Raw genomic sequence first — 23990 nt, 5'->3', positions numbered from 1 at the left:
GCTGTGAAACAAATAAACTTTCACGTTTGAGCATTTTCCTCTCAAAATTTATAGTAACTATAATATATTTACCTACTCCTTATACAGCGTGTATTTTTACATTAATAGGTACCTTATTTGGTTATACGTACTAATTACGAGTATCAGTTTTCATCTGTAGATTTCATAAACCGAAATCTATTGTCTCGGAATTTATTATTAGATTTGTGTAGGCGTAATTAATTATGAAGACATAACAATAATCTGCCTTTATTTTTATTTCATCAAAGCGCGCATTTCTATCGTACTTCGTAACTGATCTACATAATTAACAGGTGCAATCAGGAGTTGAATGGGTGACTAGTATAGTGTTTTGGAGAGTATATTCTGCGCCAAACTGCAGTTCCGCTGCGAATATAGAAACAAGTCGTGTTGTAATAGCAAATTGTGGATATTAGCAAGATATTCATCTTCCGGGAGGGACCCGCTGTATTCACAGCCAGCGGGTCCCTCCCGGCACCCGTCCGCTACCCGCTTTCGCCCGCGGGTAAATAGTTGTGTTAGTGTGCCCTTACGTTACGGAGTATATGTACTTATTTTGTGGTATATGCTAACTAAACCTGCGCGCAAAAACTTCAGAGCGGACAAGCAGTTTGGCGCGGACTATACCTACATTAACCTGTTATTAATAATGAATCCATCCAATTTTTGCCTGCCAAAAATCAATTAGTAAGAAGAAATTTGGTAGACAAAGCATTGGATACATTGATCAATTAATAATGGGCTTAGATGCCTTAGATCGTACTTACAAACCCTTATAGTAGGGGAGCCCAAGCGAGGATTTCGGGAGTGTCTCGAGCGCGGCAGACTAAGATATGGGAGATACCTTACACCCCGTGGAGTATCCTCAACCATCTTTGAAACTCACTAGAAGCTGGATCCCCCGCTTCAGGTCCCCTACTATTATCGTTGGGAATCTCTTATCCACTTTGAAGTTGTCCTACGCGGGGTGGCTATCAGTAGCCACACGCGAAACAGAAAGCAGTGATCAGGCACTATTTTCTGTATCGTATTTGCGCAGCTAAACGAGCGCGCAAGCCTACAACACTGTGACGTAAAATGGGTTCTAGTCAATATCAAATACAAACAAATATAAGCATCAATACTTGGAAAAACCTTTCACCTGTTATAGTCAAAACTTGTTCCACGTAAAACATTCTATATAAATTATAATTAAAAATAATCTTATTTTTAGCTTATTTAATTACGTCCTTATGCGTTAAAAATCTAAATTTTCGATGTTCTGAGTCGAGGTTATTTGATTTTGTTGAAACCTTTCTACCCAGAAAATATTTCGGGTTCCTGCGTAAAAATATAAAAACCTCTGAATGTCTTAGAAGCTTGCCAACAAAGGATGGAGACAAAACGTCAGCCAGACTTAAAATTAATCATCCGTAACTTCGTTAAACTATTTGCTAAGCTATGGGGATCACCCGAAGTAGTTAGCCCTTGTTTAAACTCATTTGTGCTGTAATCTCTGCCGTAAACTTTATATGCTGAGTCGTTTAAGCCAATTATCTCTTGTTTTTGAAGACGGGTAAGTGTTTGTCCTTTGCCCCCGTTTATAAATAGAAAATGTCTAAATATGGGTAGAAATTGCTTAACAGTCGTATTAATTACGAGCTTTTGCTCATACCCGGCAGTGGACTGTGGTTTAACCCCACTTATTCTGAACGGAGACCCATTCCCAGCATTGGGATAACAACGAGTTGACGACGACATTCAGCACATAATAACCATCATCAACTTATTTCTGTTCCACTCCTGAGCACGGGTCTCCTCTCAGAATGAGAAGGATTAGGCCATAGTCCACCGCGCAGGCCAAGTGCATTTTGGTAGACTTAATATACCTTTGAGATTTTTTTTTATAAAATCTCTCAGGTGTGCAGGTTTTCTCACGATGTTTCCCTTCACCGTTTAAGCAAGTGATAATAAATTCTAATACGCCCATAACCTTGAAAAATCAGAGGTGGGAATCAGCCTGGGATTAGAACCTCGAACCCCTCGATTCCGGCCGAGTTTCTTAATAAAATACACTAAAATAAAATACACAAGCTCATAATCAAATGCTAGCGGAGAAAGTAGCGTACAAGTCCTAGTTTTATTTCGTGAGCTAAATTAATCATCATTCCAGATTTAGTGACAAGATGTCAGGCTGAATACACAAAATTATGACTGAGTTCCTAGGAACGTGATCAGGGAGCAATTGTTGTACAATGGAGACATCCTGAGAAATGGACCAGATTATCTAGTGTGAGATCATGCAGGCCACGTACGCGGGTCTTACTAGAATGCTAATAGATGGCGTGACAATATAGGTACGGACTGTATGACATTGGGAATCGTTTGGATGTGGTAATAATAAAGATATTTAAAAATAGTTATAATATTATTTTAAGATCATAGAAACTATTAATCGATGTTGTTTTTGTTCTTAGATCATAGAAACGCAAATAAATTAATATGCCTAATTGTCCTTTAAGTATTTATTGAAATCAGGGGAATATTTTAAGAGACACATTTGGTAGCGTATGTTATATTATAAGTACATTTTATATATAACTAGCTGACCCGGCAAACGTTGTGTTACCATATAAATAAAAAAACGTTAAGGGTGAACCACCCTTATCACTTGGGATATAAAAAATAGATAGTAGCAGGTTCTCAGACCTACTGAATATGCATATAAAATTTGATGAAAATCGGTAAAGCCGTTTCGGAGGAGTACGGTAACTAACACCGTGACACAAGAATTTTATAATAAGATATACTTACACATAATTATAATGATTTTTGATAGATTTGATATTATACTAATAATACTAGTTTTATTACATAACAGTCGGTTGCAAATATAATTAGGTAGGGATACGAAAATAATTGCATTATAAATAATTGCAACCCATTTTCGTTGAACCCATATGGTTCTTAGTAACTGACCCGATATTATCTGTCTGTCTCTACTTCACACCTAAACCACTGAAACGATTTTAATGAAATTTTGTGCAAATAAAATCTGAGACCCGAGAAAGAACATAGGATAGTTATTATCCCGGAAATCCCACGGGAACTAGGGATGGCGATTTAAGATCGATTAATCGGAAAATTGATCTTCTGGACCAAAAAGTCGATTATTTTAATCGATATAAGTGAGGATTGAATCGTAAACTATGCATTTGATCAAGTGATGATCTTTAGCAAAGTTGTTGTCCATGAACCCACGAGGGTTTCAGAGTTGTTACGAACAATTTGCGCTAGATGACGCCAGTTTCATTCCAATGAAGGTACGAATTTTCAGTTTTATGTATATTAGTATGTCATATTATTTTCTTTTAATCGAAGGTGAAACCGCGGGCAAAAAGTAGTAACTTAATATCCTTCAAGTAAAATACAATGGAACAAATAATAAATATTGTTTAGTAATAATCTTTGTTTTTTTTTTCAATCAAGTACGTTACTGTGTAATTGTATATTAGGAATAAAATGGTATAATTCTGTTTTAAAGTTTTCAAGGCAACTCTTCCTTTTCCAAGTTATTTTCTGTAATCTTATTTGCTCGGTGTCATTTCATGGTTAATAAATATTAACGTTTATTGTTTGTCATAGAGTATAGCTGTAATAGAATTGACTTCATTTTGTGTGTGTGACTAGATTTTGATTGGCTTTATTATTAAATTGCAACCGCCAAGAAAGTAAGTACAAAGCTGATGGTTACTGTCATTTTCAAAATTGCCGAATGATTGATAATTGATATCATTTTCGGTTGCGAATTAGTACCACAAAATAAAAACGAACAGAAGGCAATCTCATGTATGTACTTCATTTATTATACCTACGCTCGGCCATCGCGCTAGGGTTGTATAATTTCACTAATGCACTCATACTGCAAACCCACACAAGCCCGCATAGCAAAAAACGTATTCTACAATATTAAAACAAAGCAATTAACATAGTTTTATAATACAAATCGTTTCCACACTGACTGACAGTCGCGCACGTACGCGCCCAAGTCCCCCCGAGATAACGTGTCGGTGAGCGGTGTCTATGTGTGCGTTACTCGAGGCCGCTTTGTATGAAGATTGTTCGCTTTTATTTTGTGTTAGTACTAAGTAGGCGTCGATTCGACTAATCGAGTACTCAGTACATGCATGCATGTGCAAACCAAATCCTGCATACCAATCGATATCTACAACTTACAAGAACTCTGATATTTACATAGGCCCTATATCTACTTTTCTTACAACATCGCTGCCACGTTAAATACTGTAATAATTGGGCTAGCGCGAATCAAACCCGCACCCGCAGGATTCCGTATCACCAAATTTTTACTTATTTGTTAATTTTAAGTATTTCATATCATAGCAGCCCTAATAGTAAATGCATTGTGAAGATTTAACTGTCTATCTATTACGGTTCACGAGATAGAGCCCTGTGGCAGACGGAAAGACAGCGGAGGCTTAATAACGGGTTCCGTGTTTACCATTTGGGAACGCAACTCTAAAAAGGCGACTACGATACATTAAATACATATGTGTGAATTGGATATGAACCCAGTTAGGTCAGACGGACGAAATTCATATTGCATACAACAGCTAATTTTGAATCCATGCTCGCGTCACAATTAGTGCTCTTGCTAATAGTCAGACATTTACGAGGCTGCATTATTCTCATGCCATGCCATTTCTGCTTAACAATAGCTCTATGATTTTTAGTTAGCGTACATTGTTGCAGACTAAATGTAGTGTAATTGTAGTATTAGTGAAATTAAATAAGCCGAGAAGCTTTACGTTCATCTGTTTCTTCCCTTTGAGCTCCAGGCCTCGAGAAAGGTCTCACCTAATTGACGAAACTCCAACCGCAACTGTGATGGTTGTTTACATTACCAGCCCTTAGGGTCGCGGCTCTTTTTAGGATGAGAGAGATTTGCCTTTTCTATAATACTAGCTGATCCGGCAAACTCTGTACCGCCTCAAAATCTATTTATCAAATATATTTCATATAAAATATAGCCTATGTTACTCGTAGATAATGTAGCTTTCGAGTGGTGAAATATTTTTTAAATACGTCCAGTAGATTTTGAGCCTATTCATTACAACCAAACAAACAAAGTTTTTTCTTTATAATATTAGTGTAGATAAGAATAGCAGACGAGCATACAGTCCACTTGATGGTAAGTGGCTACCGACGTCAATGGAAATCTATAAACTACCCCAAATAAGATTAGATTCCCACCTGAGGTCGGCCAAACCAGAATACAAAAGCGCTTAACACTGCTGGAATACTGCAAGCGAATTTTTGTACGCATTTGCCCACATGAAAGAATGGGCTAACAAAATCCAATTATCTTAGTTAAGCATGAAACCTATATGTTAGTATTAATGTTCTTCTAACGACTCATCAATACTTATTGAAACATTTACTAAAGTTAGTAAACCGGGCGGGTCGTAACAAAGTGTGTCGAAGTTACTTTGAACGCTTTGTGAACTTAATATGCAATATCACTTTTGAACACAACGCGTAAAACTAGCTTTCATGGTTAAATATTTTTATGACAGACTTATTTTATGTTATCTTTCTTATCTTATTTGTCTTAATATGCAGATTATTTTACCTCGCCTAATGTATTTGCCACCTTTGGCCATTATTTGAGATCGTCACTTTTAGGGCTAAGTAACAATACTTAATATTAGTGTCTAGCATATCACATTCAGTTATTATTGCACCAATTAAATTATTGTTTATACGAGTAAGTCAACAGCTGTTCTGTCTCGATAATACAGTACTAGATTAAATTAATAAATTACAGATGTAGTTAGGAAATAATGTCCGGCATAATCGGCTATCTTCGGATATACGTATATAGAGCTGTACGAAGCACTATAGTCGATATCTACTAAGAGTTGTTACAACATTTTATATTTGCTATAGATGGTTTGATATATTTGAAGGTGGTAGAGCCCTTTGTGGTTCAGTTCGATTCCAGTGGTACCACTACCACATATTTCTGCCTAATATTAGCAGTGTGTTGTGTTCTGGTTTGAAGGGTGTGGTAAGGGAGACATACTTTTGCGAGGCGTACTACCTTAGTCCTCCAGGGTAGCGGCGAATTTGAGGCCGACCTCAGGCAGAAATATCTCAGCCTATCTGGGGTTGATAACATATATGGGCGATGGGCGGTAGTATCCACTTACCATCGTATGGATTACATGCTTGTCTGCTCCTATATAAAAAAAAAAAACCCATAAAATGTAATATTTTGGATTAAATGGTTTTCGAAAACAAATTTCAATGAACTGTAGACCAATAGCCTCTCCGTTTAATTAGAACAGAGTACATTCCTCGCTACACAAAAACATTCCGCCATTCCATTTACCACGATTGGTTCATAACTTCCACTGTTACAGGCTTATTTATTGCTACATTAAGCAACACTTTTAATTACCGATTAGTAGAAACGTGTGTAAAAGGTAGAACCCAAATTGCAAATGAACATGGAGTACATTTGATGGTATAGTTACTGTTACCCAAGAACATGTAGGTACCCCTTCCTAGGCACCCTGAAACATGTAGGTAACTTTTTCTAAGTTCTAAAGGTGGTGCGGATGGAGTAGCTCCAGCTCCATCCCGAACCGAGACGGGCCCGGACGCGGGCAAACGCCGTCGGGATAGCGGACGAGTGCTATTAGAGTACCCGTGGTCCCGACAAAAGGCGTCCAGAGGTCCACCGTGGGGTTTTAGCCAGTAGGAGTCCGGCACATCCTCTCCGCTACCCCCGCAGCTGAGAGGAACCCATGAAGAGTTTCACCACGAAAAAAAAAGGTGCTGAAGTTGGTAAAGCCCTTTGTGGTTCGACTCTGGCGGCACTACCGCCACACCCATTTACACCTAATAACAACTGTGTTAGGCGCTGTGTTCTGGTTGAAGGGTGTAGTAATGGAGACATATTTTTCCGTGGCGTTCCACTTAAATCCTCAGTGGTATCTGGGGATGATTACAAATGTCCATGGGTAGCAGTAGCCACTTACCATCAGGACTGCATGCTCGTCTGCTCCAGTAGCGGTATCTGATTCTCAACTTTACTTTAAGTTCAACAATGATGACATTTGCCGAAGTAACATTAACTTTCTTTAGATAATAAATAAGTTTTTTACCTATTGTTTATTTGGTAAAAGATTCCACTGTCAGTGGTACTATTCATCTTTATTGCTGAGGAAAGTTCGAGCATGTTTCATAGTTTGACAGGTTACCCCTCAGTAAGTTATTGTGTATTGCGATTTTGTGGTCTTTTAGAGTTATTTTCAATGTATTTCTTATAGCGATTCAACTTCATATCATATTGGTTACGGATTTTCAAGGTGACTTTGGAAGATCTGATTCTGTTACATTATAATGTTTTTCCTTTATATAGCTTAACAATGAAATTATTAGTTTAAGTAAAATTATGTGAAGATGTGAGACCCTTTGTGATCGCCTCTGGAGGTTCGGTCGCCACACCTATCTCTCCTTAATAACAATAGTGTTAAGCGCTGCTATGTCCCGCTTTAAAATTGGTAAAGAAGACATACCTTAATATTTGTCCCAGACAATTATCAACGAAGCCGAAAGCACAAGTTATTTGTGGTTCCGCCTTCCCGCACTGTGTCGCGCGCTAAATCACCTGTTCCGCGCACACTTGCGACATTGAACGCGCTCATGGATCATTATCCGAACTGAGATGTGCTTGCTGATGACTGGAAGCTGATCATGTCTGTATGCTTGGAGTTCTGTGAGTTGTCTGTATGTTAGATCTGTCTAGTTAGTGTAAGTGGCCTCGGCCGTTCTAATTAGATCAATAAAATAAATAAATAAATAATAATACCTATCCGAGACTATTCAACGCAATCCCCTTGGGGTAGCAATGCATCTGTGGCCAACATCAGGAAATCTAATCTTATCTGATTTTGATTATAGGTGCCCATGGGCGGCAGTAGCCACTTGCCATTCGGTGGACTGCAAGCTCGTTTAGTAGTTGATTGAAAAAACGGCGGGAACTTAGTTGCCAACCTATCATTATGGTAGATCGTTTATAAATACGGATAACAATATCCACTTAATCATAAACTAAGACAGACACCAAGTAACTATTAGATCGTAAATATAACTTAGTTTAAATATATCCAGCAACATGATACTACCATTGTGTGGCGTCGACACGCCGCCTTAACTATCCAATTATTTAGAAAATAATAACACTGTACTATAATTGGGGTTTTGTAGAGAATAAGTTGTCTATAAGAGATACCGGGTTCAAATAACATAAAGGTGGATACTGACTAAGCCTAAAGGTAGATACCGACTAAGCTCACGTTTGTTATTCTTTATAGCACTGAATTTATAAGTTCGTGATACTTATCAAATTTGTGAAATTTATTTGATAAATCAGGTATTTAAAGACATAAAATAAATTGAATGAAAAAGGGGTTTGCGTTTGAAACGACTCAAAATTAACATGAATAAATTCTTCGAACTACTTACAAAATAAAAGAATAACATATTTTTTGATTATTTATGCAGAGTGTAGTTACACCCAAGAGACTCAGTATATAAGAAAGTTGTATTCGAATATCTTATGGTGGCCTCCCACCGTCCTTGATACTGCGAATTTATGCATCCATCATTTATGATCGAATGTATATCCTCAAAGTCCACCAAGGCTCTTCCAACAATGCGTGTCGATTCGACTGTTTAGAGATTTGGAGCCATATTTTCATCCCAAAATGCAAAGTGAAAGAGATATAAAGTTAAAAATCTCTACATACCTTTAATGTTACGGACTCACGTGCTACCATAGACGATGCTCTTACCACGGTACATTGGTATCGATGTGGTTGGCTTGCCTATCCGCAATATAGCCGACCGTGGGAAGCCGGCATTAGATAAAAGGTTATCTAACAGACGAGATACAAACTCAATTCCTATCTATTAATCGCAAAGTAACCGAAGGTTCAATTTGGAGCTCAAACTGGTTAAAACCGGTATAATTGTTAACAGGTTAACCGCATTGTGCTAGACGTTCACTTTAACGATTTCGATTGTTACATATTGCTACTTTGTATTTTAACAGTTTTCAATACTGAAGATGGTACTTAGTAAATACATTGTAGTTCGATTCGACAAGTCACGATATGTCACGGTTTGATACTAAGATTAATAATATAATAAAGACTAATAATATCATATATACTAAGATTAATAATATAATATTTAATATATAATAAATAATATTATTAAGATAAAATATTACATTACACAATACGATACCATAAGATATGAAGATACGGTATAAAAAGGTCTAACTGATACGGGAAACTAAAACTAACTTTAATTTCATTTTATTTATTTTTTATTTGAGGACTCTATACATTTACAATTACTAAAAATAATGAACAAATAACTTTAATAAATACACATCTGTCATATTGATCTTAAATTATCAAAATAATTCGCAAAATATAAAAACTTTTTTATTTCATTTATTACGAATATATTTACGAATTCCACATTTATTTATGATACCTAATACTTAATATAAAAAAACAGCCAAAGATGAATTTACATTTTAGGTTATAGATACGGACACTAAATATGTGTGTATGCATTTGAGTGTATGTATGCATGTTAATAATGTTAATCAAATATTTCACAAAAGATGCGACAAAACGAATGGATACATAAAGCGAGTGTCATACATATATCATCCCATCTATAATTCATACTCATAAACTGGGAATAACTAAGTGGAATAATTTTATTAGTATTCTTAGTTCACTCAATTTTATTCTGTCTGGGAGTGTTGGCACTCCTCCAAGAAATGTATGAATGACGCCTACACGAATGTATCAGTCACTGACACTGGACCTACCTTTAGGTATGACGTCATAAGGACTTATGTAAAGTCCTGTAAAAACTTTGTCTTCGAATCTCAAAATACTTTGCTTTACCGAGAATCGAATATGGGACTATTGGTCGTACTGATGCCATTGACGGCGCGGCTATCAAATTAATAAATTACAAAAAAATGTAAAGAATGAAATACATAATTTAATCTGTTAATTTTATTAGTACAAATGAGATTCGTTGATGTCTTTTACACGACGTCGGTTCAAAAATAATATCATAATACATAACCATACATTTTATTTTGCTGCTGAGTTTGCGTTGCTGTATCCTGGAAAACTAATCTGAAGTCTGAAAAAATATGTCATGTAGCAAATAAACATGTAATCCACTTGATGGTATGTGGCTACTGCGCCAGTGGACATCTGTAATCAACCCCAGATAGGATTAGATATTCCTACCTGAGATCTGCCACAGATGCGCCGCTACTCCTGAGGTCTAAGCTGGAACGCCTCGGAAAAGTATGTCTTCCTTAACACACCCTTCAAACCATAACACAGCAGAGTCTAACATTGCTGTTATGAGACGGAAATAGATGTGGCGGTGGTGCCGCCTGAGTCGAACCACAAAGTGTTCTATCACCTTCTCAAATGTAAGTCACCCTGTATCCAGAGTCTTCCGCAGGAACGCAAGAGCTCCTTCACTTTAGAATTAGGTGTGGCAGTGGAACTTCTCGTACGAACCATTACATACTGATTTTACCATCTTTCAATAGATTTATACGAAATACCCTAATGTAGTCCTTAAACTACCATTGAGGACTAACTTAGCCTTTATAACCTTAGTACGAGTTTTCAAAACATCTCACAATTTTACGAAACATTTACTCAATCCATAATTCTGTTCCGTTTGCTTCAGTAGAATGAGTTGTCGAAAGCGCACCACTGAGTAAACGTAACAATAAGCAAGTACTCAAGTGACAATGAACTTTTTGTCTCCCTCACATGTTCGCAAAAAAGAGAGACAAAGCATAAAACGCCATTTTGTCAATTTAGACATTTAATGTTACGTCACTGACACTATAGTTCTGATACAATTCGCTAGGGACACTGATTGGAAATGGTATGGGCAAATACGTAAAGAAATACCAAAATAGTCCCATTTAACAAAACATAAAAACTCATGGTAAGGGTACAGGACACAGAACTGCAAAAACTTTATAACACAAAATAATATATCGACACAGTTGAACCATTACGTCTATGACATTTAAAACATAAAGAGGCGGATTTAACAATGTTATTCGGCAAATGTTTTGGCAATAGAATTTTTAAGATATTATCGAAACTACTGACACTAGCTGATACAAGTAAAAAGTTATTTTATAGTGCTTTCCATTCATTGGTACTCGTTAAACAAAATTTGATAACGGTGCATAAATGGTACAGAGAGTAACAAAACGTATTCTTGCAAAAGTTTGTTTTTATTTTCACCCTTTGGTAGTGGCCATTCCCGTCCATGGACATCTGTAATCAAGCCCAGATAAGATTAGATTCCTACCTGTGATCATCCACAGATGCGCCGCTACCCCTGAACTGGAATGCCTCGGAAAAGTATGTCTCCCTTACTACACCTTTCATACCAGAACACAGCAGCGCTTAACATCGTTGTTATAAGGTAGAAATAGGTGTGGCGGTGGTGTCGCCGGAGTCAAACCACTAAGGTGTACCACCTTCAAAGGCCTCATTTGCCTCATGTTTTTGAATACGTTTCATACTTCTGTTGTACATAAAGGTTCGTGAGATACAAAAAGGAAGGATAAAGGTTTTTTTATTTATTTTAATTGCTTTAATAACATTGTAACAGCCCTTTATTCCACGATTACATAAATAGCAATTGTAACATAATTCAAAACGTTGCCCTTGTACAAAGGGCCGCATCTGCTCACATATCACGAAACTACTGGACGGATATTGATGCGGTGCCTTTGTGGTAACTCAATTTGTATATTCACCTTTAGTAAACTTTTTATCTCGGAAAATAAAAGGGCCTGTGCCTTCTAACTTTAGACGCTACCGAACTTGTAAAGAGAACGCTGTTAATCGGTTATAAGAAGTTTATAAAATGAATGTTTGTTTGTATATTCTGTACGCGTTTCTAGACTTTTCATTGATAAGTTTTTTTTGGAAATTCTATGAATCTAAATATATATAACCCAAACGTGAATCACTGACATAGTGATCTATCAACGCACAGCCCAAACCACTGGACGGATCGGGCTGAAATTTGGCATGCAGGTAGATGTTATGACGTAGGCCTCCGTTAAGAAAGGATTTTGATCAATTCTACCCCCAAGGGGATAAAATAGGGGATGAAAATATTACTTAGCAACGCGAGCGAAGCCGCGGGCAAAAGCATGGTAAAATAAAGGTCTTGGGATTTGTACGAGAATACGTCATTTATATTTTTCGTCGAAAATCAACACGATACATTCTGTCTGACTTAAAATTGTTTACGACGCTTCATCAAGCACTATGACAGCAATTTTGACAACGCATTAACCACTCATTAATCGCTTACGTTCGTTGTTAATAACCAATCTATACAATTTTTGTCAACGAAAGATATACTTGACAATTTCTAGTAGGCAAAATATGTCAAATTTTGATTTTTGATAAACAAAACATTACATTGCTTATTTATAACGGGCAAAAAGCTACTAATTACTCATAGTAGCCAACTGGTTAGTCTACGGCCAAAAAATACCATTTAATTTCACTGAAGCATCCTGTTTGCTCTTTTTACAAAATAAGTAGGTGTTGCGTAGGTATTTTCTTGGAATTTAAGGGACATTTCTGTCTCAGTTTGCTAAATATCATCTTACGTTGGTAGTGATGCGTCAGTCTGCAGTTGAGACGTCTTGACACAATATCAGATTTATAAAAGAAAAACATGACTATCCAAAGGAATTGAATTGTCTGTCTGACAAACAAAATAATTGTATATTTTCAAGATTATTTTCATATTTTTAATAAATTTTCATATTTAGCAAAAGAAACATATCTTTTGATTTCTTCTTGGCTTTGTTACCCTAAAGCGTAATGAAATCTTCAGTCAAATATATTTTATAGGGTATCAGAATTGACTAACATTTCCCCGGACAGGTATGTAACCGGTTACTAACTCAGTAAAAGCTTAGTTAAAGAAATATTGGACGACGTATAGGAAAATTTCTTTTGTCATATTTATATTGAGACAAATGTATCCTTCTTATAAGTGTGTTCTGAAACTAAGCATTATCTCCGACTGTACCTTAAGTCAATAAATCAGTACAAACGACGCAAATTACACTTAAACGCTTCTCCGTGTAACTGTACTCCATCCCACGCTCCATGGGTTTTGATCTCCGTCCAAGTGACGTCACCGCAGGACCGCACATAAAACGACCTGCAGCAGCGCCATAACGCCAAAACCGTAGAGCGGACGCTACGCCGTAGACGTGCTACGCGCGGTTACGAACTTTATTCGAGTTAGTTGTAGCAAAGCTGAAGTTTACGGGTATGTATTTTTTATATGCTTTATATAGTGTAAAAGTATGTGGTATAGTGACAAAAAAAAAAATAAGATTCAATAAATATTACGATGTAATTGTGTATGTTAGAAGTTTGTTTCAACTACTTTTTAAATTTACTATTTAATAATTTATACTTTACAAAAATTTATAAATTACCGTATTTTAACATAATTTAAAGTTACGTAAAAATTCCGCTAGTATAAAAAAAACAAATTACGTAACAAAATTAGTGTAAAATCAAAAACAAACAAATCAAGAGAAGAAAGTGTTAAGATAATTATATTATTTAAATAAAAACACAAAATCCTAAGTGTAATAAGCTTTATAATGAGCAATATATTTTAAACAACAAAATAAATTTTACACAGAACATAATTTCGGGAAGTATTGAAAATTTATTGCTGAAAATGAGATTTAATTCAATTATAGTGTAATCGGTTACTAATTAAAATTAAACGCCGCTACGCTCGTAACATAATTATTATAATTTTACTTTAAATGTCAGAATTTCTCAGGCGGAAATTTTACGGAAAATATTGGTGTTGTGTATTTTATATTTAACGCCCGAAAATTTAAACCATATTTTATTGCTCTTGGTGATTTTATTATAGTATTCACTTTAACCTTTTACATCAATGGTCCGTGATTCAAATCCCGGGGCGCACTTTTAATATTCGTATTACATACTTAAACTGGCTACAGTAGTTATTTACATACGTAAACGCCTAATAACAGCAGTATTGGACGCTGCTGTGTTCCGTTTTGAAGGGTGTGATAAGGGAGACATACTTTTCCAAGGCGTTCCAGCTTAGTCCTCAGGGGTAGCGGCGCATCTGTAGCCGACCTCAGGTAGGAATATCTAATCGTATCTGGGATTGATTCCGGATGTCCATGGGTGGCAGTGCCCACTTACCATCAGGCGGACTGCATGCTCGTCTGCTACTCCTATATTATAAAAAAAGTATATCAAAACTACCTGGGGATGATTACAGAATACAGATGTCCATAGGAACATAGGCCGTACTATTAGGTAGGCTAACTCGGTCGCTACTTCTTTTTACACAAAAAACTACAAGGTAATAAAGAGACACTTTCTACACTCACAGTCCCACACTAGGATTCCCCGTGTCATGGGTGCTATGGATACACCCAAAACCGAATACACAACATAGTTTTCCAAGGCAAGCAACAATCTTGCTCCTCAAGGGTAGTGGCGCATCTGTGGCCGACCTCAGGTAGGAATATCTAATCCTATCCGGGGTTGATTACAGGTATTCATGGGCGGCAGTAGCCACTTACCTTCAGGTGGACTGCATCGTCTGCTACTCCTATATTAAAACAAAAAGATAGCCAAAGTCATACATTGCATTATAAAATTATAGTACTTTCTGAGTACTTTAAGATTGGACATGTTCCAACTGTAAAAGATGGTATAATTCAGTCTTTCTGTTTTCCCACGCCAAAACTGTCACGCATTTTTATTTCCTGTTCTTAACCAAAATGTTTTGCTTTTACCGAAGATGGATACGCATGGTTTGTTTTTAGTAGAGCTTTTAAGAATATATTATTATTGTAGTCTGTTTTTTCGCGAGAATCTTTCTTGTTCGCCGTGAGTGGTTATGTCGGTTACACACAAATTGTATAATAATATTATAATTTTACTTTCGAAGGTGCTATTTCAATTTTCTGATTTGAAGAACGTAATCGATACAAGATATACAGTATACACTTTCAAAGAAGAAACTGCGTATAAAAGTCGCCTGTACGACGCCTTGTTTTTACCACGCTTTTATTAGCTTGACCTGTATGTATGTATGTAACGGAATCTTTGACCTCGATTTTTACCCACTTTGAACGGTCCGATTAATTTAAAATTTTGAACAATTATCAAGAAACGATGACAATACACGATTTAAATAATTTTATCCCATTCACCTAATCAGGATGGTCAGGAATCAGGATTAACGATTTTCCTTGTGCGATTTTAGCGTGGATTTTAGTTTTTAAACTATAATTTTATTATTTTATTTTATACGTTAAAATCCATCTAGTCGTTTCGGTAACTGCAGCCCAAATAAATTAACATACATACATACGTACGATTAATGTTACCATTCTTCAGTCGGGTATAAAGTTCAGAAGTGTAGAAATAAATTTCTGATCACATTTCACAGAATGGGCATGTAACCTTAAGTTAAGTGGTCAACTGCCCATTCTCTCTCTTTGAAAGTATTCAGTTTTATTAAGCGTCTAAATTAAAAAAAAAACAAAGTTAGGTATTTTACGAAATTTCTGAAAATACTGAGACTTTTAAAAACATTTTTTTGGATTATATAAAAATTAAATATAATAAATATTGTAAAGAAAACTAATTAACTTTTTATAATTACTTTTAGAATCAATTATAACCTTTAAGAAACTATACCCGGAGTTAAATGGTTTAATGGTTTAAGATCTTTTGACACGAATAGTTAACTGATTTCAAAGAAAGAAGTGAAAATAATGAATAATTAACTTTTTATAATTAGACTTTAATACCAATACCTTTAAGAAACCACTGTTATTGGTTATTAATTTTAAAATCTATTTACTAGTTAAGTACGTACTTATTTCAGTCAAAGATTTGAAAAAGGAAAGTAATTAACTTTTTATAATTAACCAGAAGTAATTATAAATTATAACACATAAGAACATTTTTCATATAATAGTCGCGCAGTTAATAAATTAAAAAAAATACTGCTTAAAAGAATAATTAACTTTTAATAAAATTTAGCCTTTAAGAAACCATAATAATATCCAAATATTGAAGTAATGATGTGAATCTTTAACATGACTATCAACAAAACTTTAAATATTTTGTAACATAACGTATAATATAAAATAATATATTATTATTATCTTTATTAAGCTTTATTAACGACTAGCTGACCCGGCACAATTTGTACCGCCTCAAAATCTATTTATCAAATATATTTCATATAAAATCATAGCTTTTGAATGGTGAAAGATTTTTTAAAATCAGTCCAGTAGTTTTTGAGCCTATTCATTACAACCAAACAAACAAACAAAGTTTTCCTCTTTATAATATTTTCCACGAATATCAACATGATACACCATCCTAAATATACTCTTTCGCGTAAATTTTTTTACTTTTTTCTTCTCTAAGTGGGTATAAAAATAGGTAATATTTTTTATATAAAACTTCAAGCTACTCGTATGAATTTCAATTTACCCATCATAGGTCCTAGCGAATCATAACATTGATATTGATCTTTTGGCGCAGCTAAATTTTCCAATATTTTTTATATTCACACAAAAATTATACAATTCCCACATATGAAGATTTGAATTCTGGACAAAGTAGGTACATTAAATACGCATCGAAATTTCATAATTATAAACGAAAGAGAATGTAACGGTGAAAGGAAATATAAGGAAACTTACATGCCTTAAAAAGCAAATTTTAGTAGAAAATAGCCATATCTTTAATGATTCTCGTTACAAAGATGAAAGGAGACACGTGTCCAGTAGAGGGAATCTAGTGGTTTCAAGCTCTGTCTATCAATGAGGAAAACATCGTAAGAAAAACCTAGAGGAGTATGAGAAATTCTTTAAAAACAGTTTTCAAAGGTTTGTGAAGTCTACATTTTCGCACTTTTCAGTCAGACTCTGAAAGATGAGACTCTCATGCCCAGTAGTGGGACAGTAGACAGCAGTGAGATAGGACGACGACGAATATTAATTACATCTCAAAAAGTGTATTAAAATTACATATTTTTTTTTTCGATTTTTTTTTGTAAGCTGATTCCAAGGCAGAAGTCTTTACCCACACGGTATCTTACAAAACTAACTTACCCAGACATCCAATAGAATTCTAATGCTATTTAAGTCCCTAATTGTATAAAATAGCCCTTTAATTAAAAACCACTACTAATTTCGAGGACGAATAGCCCTTAACTCCGATTTAACTTATTTAGAATGTAAGTAAACAAAGTTAATGAGACTGCGCGATGTAAACGTTCGATTTCGGGAAATGTCAACATTTTCAAGAACGTAATGTGTTACTCATGTGTTAGATATGTGTTACTCGTGATATGGTATGTTTTTACTTATACATCTACACCCGTTATTAATAATAAATCTATCTAATGATTACTATCTATCTATTATTAGTAATAAGTAGAGAACTTCAAATTTCGATCCATACCTACATAACATTGGGTTGATAGATAATAATAATAATAAACGCTTTCTACACTCACAGCCCCACACTAGGATTACCTGTATCGTGGGCGCCATGGACACACACATAAACGGATACAGAAACACCCAGACCCAGAACAGATATCTAAATTCATCATTCAAATATCTATCTGGCCGGGGATCGAACCCGGAGTCCTTTACGCGTCAGACCGGTATGATGACCGCTCCACCACGCGGGTCGTCAGATAAAATCGATACCTATGTATAGTTTACTTTATTTAAAGCAAATAGCGAGAAGAACCTTAGTGGTTCTATTCCATGTCTATTACTTATTACGTAGTGACACCACCGACACACGTACTTGTAAGCAATATAGAGCTATGATTTGAAAGGTAGTAGAAGCAGTTAGTTTCCACCGATTCTTAGCGCCATTTCTAGCACGAAATAGTTCTGCGTTTGGATGGAAGGGTGTGAACCGGCTGACTTCATCATAATTCAGCATCAACCATCTGAGTCAGTCAATGCATCTCTGTTCGGCTTCAGGTAGAACATATTATATATGGAGTTAGTGACATATCCTTGGGTAGCAATGACCATTTACCATCAGTTGGACTTCAAGGTCTTGTGCTACTGTCGCACTTTTATGTTCTGGAGTCAAGAATGTGGTAAATCTAAATATATATATAACTCAAAGATGGCTGACTGACATAGTGTTCTATCAACGCACAGCCCAAACCACTGGACGGATCGGGCTCAAATTTGGCATGCAGGTAGATGTTATGACGTAGGCATCCGCTAAGAAAGGATTTTGATCAATTCTACCCCCAAGGGTATAAAATAGGGCATGAAAATATTACTTCGTAACGCGAGCGAAGCCGCGGGCAAAAGCTCGTGGAAGATATACTTTTACACTAGGCATCTCAAATCCTCTAATATAACATCGAATTTCTGTAGACCAGACCTTTAATTCTTTTTTCAGTTGATTATGTAATCTATAGGTGATAATAAAAAATTACAATAAAGTCAACTGCATGCTCAATGCTTCACTTAATTGAACAACATGTTTACTAATGTCTCGCTGATTACAAAGTCTTCTTCTAATACTGAACATCATTACATGTTGACCTTTTTGTGGAACATGAACTGTAATCAACTTCCTGTGGGGATTATCTTCAAGTGGATGTAGCACTAATGACAATAAAAGTTTATTTTAAAATACGTTAAAGGGGATTCAGAGGATATTACCTTCCCGTTACAATTTTCAACTTATGACGTTCTATTTTGGTTTCTGGTGTAAGGTTTGTGATGGACGTGAGGGTCTTGATGTAATTGGAGTCAATTTTGATTGCCTTAAACCCATTGTTAATAATCAATCTATCCGAGATTTTATATTTTTATGCAAAAATTGTCAAATATCGAAATTAAAAATAGGCTTAAGTGGCATCTAAAGATTGCATAGCCATTTTCTACTTCTATAAGAAATAGATTATATATTTTATAGGTAATATGACTGTCAAGCTTACGTGTCCTATTTTTGTGAAAACATGATGGATCTACAAAGTTAAGTAACATCGGGCACGGTCAGAATTTGGATGGGTGACCGCTAGTAGCTAATTTTTTTGCGCGCTTCCGTGCATCGAAAGACATGTCAACTGATGCCGGTTGTCTCAGAGAGGTTCGTAACGTTTTATTTTATTTCGTATGTTTCAATAATATTTACTATTGAAACTTGTCCAGTTTTAGATCTGAAGACTTACTGTTAGAAATATATTCTAATTGTTTAATTATACTATTATTTTTATTATGTGTTATTTTTATGATAATGTGTATAGTCCTCGCCAAACTGCTAGTTCGCTCTGAAGTTGTAGCGAGCAGGTTAGGGCGCAGGACGCGATTCATTTTTATATTCAGAGCGGACTAGCAGTTTTACGCGATGTATGAGTTAGCATAAAACAGAAAAAAAACGCTCTTGACGTTTAAGTTGTATTTTGCGCGGGAATAATGAAAATTGTAAATTGGATTAATTAACAGTTTTTTATTACATTCAAAAGCAGGATAACCTTAAATAACAAAATCACAGACTTGTATTTGTTTTGTACCCAAAAACACTCTTTATTGACCCACTTCCAAGCACGGAACCACACAATAAGATACGTCAAATTGCTAGTGGAAGACATTTCAAAATTAAAAGTGCTACCGTTTTTCAAAGGAAATGTCTCCATCAAAAACTCATAAACAGAATAGCCAATTATGATTCGTTATGATTGCTACATTGCTATTGTCCTTTTAGAAGCTTCAAAGGTACGTAATGAAAAGACAGAACTTTCCGCTCGTCTGTCACAGGAATATGTGACTTGGAATCAGATTGAAATTGTAAAAGAGTCAGATAGCACGACAAATAAACGAGGTTTTCAAGCAAAGGAGCTGTGAAGCAAAATGAGTTTCACTCTCCCATAAAATTGATGGAACTTGAAATAATACAATACAATCGGTAATATACGCCTTAATAATATTACATTTGGTTGTTTGTCTAGATTTCAAAGCTAAAAATCGAACTATATTTGCAAATTTTTGCTAGCTTGTAGGTTGTTTAATATATACAAAATATAGGACTATTATTGTCTAACAAATTGTAAGTAATTTCAGAATTTCATTGTCCAGTTCCCCATTAATTATTAAACGTTCCAGTAAATAGTATTTTGTCTTTAATGTTCATATTCATATAAGTATCTACTCCAAATTTCAGTTCAATTAACGTTGAAAGTAGCTGGAAGTGACTCATACAATACGTAAGAAGTTAATAAAAAACCTTCTAATAAATAGCAAATTTCACTAAGAAAAATCAAGTTTAACAGCGTATCCTTTGTTCTTAGAATTTCGCGCAAGCTTTTAGAATTATTAATGGATTTTATGAAACTGCTAAATAAAAGTCCTCATGAAAGTGACATGAATAAAAAACCTTTAAACCTTTTAAATTAACTTATTGTAGCCCCTTTTCAATCTTTGAAAGGCGGATGTAAACCTTTTTAATAAAAATTACATAAATTTTAAATTGCATTCGTCTAAAAACGGTTATATTCAATTAACTGGACTTCCATCCATTTGAAAGAAGAATAACATTTTTAATAATTAGGTACTAAGGGTGGGTTACACCACGTAACATTTAACTTTAACCTTAACTTAGTTAAGCAATTAATGGGTTGCACTATTTTATTTACGACGAGCTTTTGTCCGCGGCTTCGCTCGCGTTACGAAGTAATATTGTCATCCCCTATTTTATCCCCTTGGGGGTAGAAATGATCAAAATCCTTTCTTAGCGGATGCCTACGTCATAACATCTACCTGCATGCCAAATTTCAGCCCGGTCCGTCCAGTGGTTTGGGCTGTGCGTTGATAGATCACTATGTCAGTCAGTCACCTTTAAGTTATATATATTTAGATTAACAGGACATCCTAACTAACACCCAATGTTAACCGATCGATTCCGTATCTATCAATTTTGACTTAAAATTGTGGTGACAGTGACAAATAACTGGGTGCAACACAGAATTATTAACATTCCATCGCTATCGTTAAAGTTATTGTTCTAGTTAAAATTAACGCAAACTTTAAACTAGCCTTTAGTGCACCCCACCCTAAGATTCTTGACGTAGCAATGTCAGTTAGAAGAAATAACTGTAACGTTTCTTCGAAGAAAATTCTTTATACTTAGTATAAGAAAGAAAATTATGTTTTCTACGCTCATAATTCCACACTAGCATTCCGTGTGTCATGGTTGTGAACAAAGGCTAGTACACAAAGATCTAGACTCCAAACAGAACCGTAAAATTATCACTAAAACTTTAATACTTTTAATTCACATACTATTTACATTGATTTTTTTAATTTATCAGAGAAAACAAACAGTAACAAAATAGAATATTACAGAAATATAATTACATCCAAACTTTGATTTAAATTTGCTACCAGCACCGTTTTCCACAATATACTGGTTCTTATTAGTGGTTCTTACAAAAACAAATTACTTTATTTTTTAAATAGAGGCTATTTTTATGTTTAAACAATATACTACATAATTAGATATTAATGAGATTTTTTTTATTATTATAATGTCGTTAAACAATTACTATCTCACTGCTTTCATGGGTTTCCTTTCAGAGTGGGGTTCTTACACCCTTGAGAACTTTCGTCAAGATGCATCTCTTCGCCGTTTTAAGCAAGTTATAATAAAGTATTTACATAAAATTTGAAGGTGGTAGAATCCTTTGTGGTTAGACTCCGGCGGCACCACTGCCACACCTATTTCTACCTAATAACAGCAGTGTTAGGCGCTGCCGTGTTCCGTTTTGAAGGGTGTGGTAAGGGAGACAGACTTCGAGGCGTGCCAGCTTAGTCCTCAGGAGTGGCGGCGCATTTGTCGCCGACCTCAGGTCCTACTCCTATATTATATAAAAAAGGTGCATGCCTGGAGTTTGAATCTGACCCCCTAAATTAGAGACGGAATTCCCTAACCACTAGGTCACTACATATAATGTAGATACCTAAATTAAAAATAAAAATAAATGATTAAAAATTTAAAAGAAAACTACACAGCAACAATTATAAAAGCTATCAAAATATAAATCAGTTTAACTCCAATATTTTTGAAAAAACCGCTCAAAATTACGTAAACGGTTAACCGCACAGTAATAGAGTTAACCCGATCATCGATGCTGGAGGCATTAAGGGCATTCGAGCCTTCATACAGTTTACAAAAATAGAACATGTCAATTTGTTATTACGTCAACGGATATTTATAGTTTGATATTTAGTCATCATCACAGTAATGGATGACGATGATGATTAAGTCATCGTTAAACATTGCTGTCCCACTGCTGGGCACGTCTCTTCTCAGAATAAGAAGCATTAGGCCATAGTCCACCACGCTGGCCAAACGAATTGGAAGACTTCACATACCTTTGAAAACTTTTTGTTTTTTTTTTTAAGATTTCTCAGATATGCGGGTTTCCTCACGAAGTTTCCCTTCACCGTTTAAGCAAGTGATAAATAATTTGTACTTCGATTTGAACCTGGGACCCCGTCGATCAAAAGGCCTAGTTTCTTAATCACTAAGCTATCACCAATCTTAATAAACTTTACTCCTTTATACTAGTGCATATACGCAGATATTGTGAATTAAGTCATCATGGTTATGCATGACGTCATCAACCTACTATTATTACCCCAGTACCTAGCATTGGGCAATAATGGGCTCATGAAATTGCATCAGCAGGAAGCTTAATTGCTATACCAATTTAAAAAAAAACTTAGACACCTAAACGCAATTAGTGCCTGGGGCACCGATAATTGAGTTATTTTCGGGATATGGAAAAATTTCTCGTAGCACTATGGCGTAGATAACGTAATTTTTAAATTTCTCGTAGCTCTATGTCGTAGATTACGTTATTTTTAAATTTCTCGTAGCACTAATTCGTAGATGACATTATTTTTAAATTGCTCGTAGTACAAGTCATATTTTGCTAGTAGTTTGAGTGTAGTGAAACCCTCTGTGGTTCAACTCTGGCGATACCACCGCTACTCCTATTTCTACCTAATAACAGCAGTACTATGTTATGATTTCAAGAGTGTCGTAAGGGTGACATACTTTTTCGACGCGTTCCAGCTAGTCCACAGGTAGCAGCGCATCTGTAGCCGACCTCAAGTAGGAACCTAATCCTATCTGGGGTTGATTACAGATGTCCATTGGCGGCAGTAGCGATTTACCATCAGGTGTACTGCAAGGTCCTTTGCTGCTCTAGTGCTATGTTTATATTTACATTCTTTTTTACTGCGATTTAAAATAATAAACTACAATATAAAGCTAGATTTAAAATGATATTATACCGGATGATTTCAAAGGATATTGTTAACGGAAGCCTTAGATAACGGATGTTTATGATCGGGTCGAGTTGCCTCCATACTAAAATAGTTCTAGCAAGTCTTATAGATAGTGTATATCACCCCTAATAAGGAGAAATATGAGATGGTATATTGTTTGTATTGTAGGAAAATATGAAAGGGATCATTTGAGAAGCGAGTTTCATACAATTTTGGCATTATGCAAGTGATTATTCAGTTGTAATATACACATAATTTCGAAATATCAGAGGTGCATTCCTGGGATTCGAACATCGGACCCCTCGGTCGAGAGGCCGACCACTAGGCTATAATCATATATAATAATAAATATACCTTGAAGGTGGTAGAACCCTCTGTGGTTCGACTTCGGCGGCACCACCACCATTCGTATTTTTGCCTC

General features: G+C 35.4%; 1 protein-coding gene across 1 annotated transcript in view; it reads left to right on the top strand.

Annotated features, from left to right (window-relative positions):
- Positions 1-13399: 13399 nt before the first annotated feature.
- Fa (FMRFamide) overlaps positions 13400-23990 on the top strand; it is a 29003-nt gene continuing 18412 nt past the window's right edge. Inside the window, exon 1 of the mRNA XM_073089403.1 lies at positions 13400-13473. The gene's annotated coding sequence lies outside the window, so the exon portion shown is untranslated. The remainder of the gene's footprint in view (positions 13474-23990) is intronic.

This window comes from Epargyreus clarus, unplaced genomic scaffold (genome assembly GCF_041222505.1).
Source record: "Epargyreus clarus isolate Ecla_fem2 unplaced genomic scaffold, WU_Ecla_fem_2.2 ptg000029l, whole genome shotgun sequence".
Classification (NCBI taxonomy): Eukaryota; Metazoa; Arthropoda; class Insecta; order Lepidoptera; family Hesperiidae; genus Epargyreus; species Epargyreus clarus.
This window is presented reverse-complemented; position numbering and strand designations above follow the sequence as displayed.